The 2,300-nt window shown below is 37.1% G+C and overlaps 1 pseudogene; it reads left to right on the forward strand.

The window, feature by feature from the left end:
- The first annotated feature begins 1,653 nt into the window (after positions 1-1,653).
- LOC148761859 (5.8S ribosomal RNA) lies at positions 1,654-1,812 on the forward strand (annotated as a pseudogene).
- Positions 1,813-2,300: the final 488 nt, after the last annotated feature.

The following is a 2,300-nucleotide window of genomic DNA, read 5'->3' on the forward strand; positions in this document are numbered from 1 at the left end:
ATTGAAAATCAATCGGTAAAAAGGTGTAATCTTACCTCTAAATATGTTTCCCAAGCTCCAATCTACTCTAAATAGCTCCAAAATTTTATTTGGGAGGTTAAGGTTTGGGGGGTTTAAAGAGAAAAGGGGTTTGTCTTTTTGGTTTTAAGGCGATTGATGCCTTCAACCCCTTTTATTTTTGCATTTTCTGGGTGATTTATTAATAGATAAAAGGCATCTATCGATAAATCCCTTTAAAGATTTTGGAAGTTGACTTTCATCTATCGATAGATTCCTTGAATCTATTAATAGATTGTGCATTAGCCCTCTTTCTATTTTTCCCCATTTGGCCATTTATTGATAAATTTCATAAATCTGTTGATAGATGCTTTTTATTTTGGTTTTCATTAATTTTGTATGGTTATTTATTGATAGATTTTGCAAATCTATCGATAGTTTTCGAGTGTCTTTGCTTTTGCAAAGTTCTCGAGTGGTCATTTATTGATAGTTAAGAGAATCTATTGATAAATTTTCATCCAACTTATTTTTTCAGGCCTTATATCTTGGATGTATCGATAGATCATACCCATATTACTTATTTCCACTTCTCTAAGTCCCCAAGGTTATTCCTAAGGCCTCCAATTAACTTTTCTACCATTAAAACACCTTAAATCATTCATATTACTTGAAATTCTTCATAGATATACTCAATTATATGATCAAATCTCGATCAAAATATCAAACTTTAAGATTTACCAAATATATCCCTTAAAACTTTAACTTGATGTTTGTAGGCATACTTCCATATACTTAACATATTTAACTTATCACTAAGGCCCTCAAATCTTTTTACAAGTTCAAATTCAATCTCCAAAATTGATATTGAAAAAATCAAGGGTGCTATAGCCATTCTTAGTTGGTGGACTGATATGTCTAGTTAATTCTATTAATAAACGAGATCTCAGCTTGCTAACTATCAATGTGGAGGTGATCCTTCATGGCTAACTTCTTCAAGGGACTATGCTTGCTTAGGCCAAGGAAGTTTGAGGCAATAACAAGTTTGTGATACTTTTAAATGTTATGGGCCACACGCGTGCTACATTGATGTATTCAACGAGTGTATAGCCTTGGCTGACAGGCTTGGGTAATCATTGAAATTTCATTTTGATGAGGATAAATCATTACAATTGTTGGTCCTTAACGAGGAATTCTAAGTAAGCATGAGTCATCAACTTACGTTGACTATGTCTCTACCTTTTGTACACACTACTCGTCGCTTCAACCAATTGAATGGTCTAGTGAAGTGTTCGAATTGTGGAAACATATACAGTTTGTTGCCTTTGAGGTTGTGAGAAGTCCACTAAGCCTTATCATTTAGAGGAAGGAGAAGTCGTAACAAGGTTTCCATAAGTGAACTTGTGGAATAGTCATTGTCAAAACTTGCTCGGTAGAACTATTCGTGAACACATTAACAACATTGGGGTGAAAAAACCTCCCTCGCCCCCCTTCGGCCTAACGCACTAAATAACCATGCAGTTCCCTTGAGTGTTGTGGCAGAACAACGAAACATCGATATGAACTGCACCAAGGAACTCAAATGAACTACATGTCATTGTGGCCCTGGTCTTTGTGTGTCAGCATTTAGCTGTGTGTTATGTCTTGAGAATCTATAACTACTTTCAACAACAAATATCTCAGTTCTCACATCAATGAAAAATGTAGTGAAATGCGACACTTAGTGTGAATTGCAGAATCCCGTGAACCATTATCGAGTCTTTGAAAGCAAGTTGTGCCCTAAGCCATTAGGTTGAAGGCACGTTTGTATGGCTGTCACGCATCATTGCCCCTTTATGCACACACCCTACCTAAAGGCAGGTGGTCAATGCGGGGCAAAAAATGACCTCTAGTGTGCTCCTTGCTTATGATTGGCCCAAAAGTGAGTTTTTTGCAATGAGAGTCACCCGTCATGTTTGCCCGTTGTCTGATCTAGCCTTTTTACAGACCCTGTTACATCGATCTGTCAATGCTCACACAGTGACCTTAAGTGTCAGGAGCCAAACTTGTGTAGAGCCATGACAAGGTAGAACTATCTAGGAGACAAAGTCCTTCATACACTCAAGAGAAATAACCCCTTTTTAAACATTGTAATGGCATTTGGTGGCATACTTGTTAAGTCTTTAGGGGGAAGACCTTTAGGGAAGGAATGTCCCTATTTCACCTATTGTAACATTTCTTGGTGATATCCGTGTAAAAGCTTGTTAGCTTTTATAGGAGGTGAGCAGTCGATGGGTTGTTGGGTTGCCTCACTAATAAAGTTATGT

This window comes from Theobroma cacao, chromosome 7 (genome assembly GCF_053813885.1).
Source record: "Theobroma cacao isolate CCN51 chromosome 7, ASM5381388v1, whole genome shotgun sequence".
Lineage (NCBI taxonomy): Eukaryota > Viridiplantae > Streptophyta > Magnoliopsida > Malvales > Malvaceae > Theobroma > Theobroma cacao.